This window comes from Rhinopithecus bieti, unplaced genomic scaffold, assembly GCF_001698545.2.
Source record: "Rhinopithecus bieti isolate Rb0 unplaced genomic scaffold, ASM169854v2 scaffold_30173, whole genome shotgun sequence".
NCBI lineage: Eukaryota > Metazoa > Chordata > Mammalia > Primates > Cercopithecidae > Rhinopithecus > Rhinopithecus bieti.
The window spans coordinates 7359-7669 of NW_016812976.1; positions in this window are offsets into that span (position 1 = coordinate 7359).

A 311-nucleotide genomic window follows, 5' to 3' on the forward strand; every position below is an offset into this window, starting at 1 on the left:
GCCCTGGCTGGGAGTGGTGGCTCATGCCTGAAATCCCAGCATTTTGGAAGGCCAAGGTGGTTGGATCAGTTGAGATCAGGAGTTCAAGACCAGCCTGACTAACATGGTGAAACCCTGTCTGTACAAAACATACAAAATATTAGCTGGGTGTGGTGGCGCACGCCTGTAATCCCAGCTACTCCAGAGGCTGAGACAGGAGAACTGCTTGAACCAGGGAGGCAGACATTGCAGTGAACCGAAATCGTGCTATTGCACTGTAGCCTGGGCAACAAGAGCAAAACTCTGTCTTAAAAAAAAAAAAAAAAAAAAAA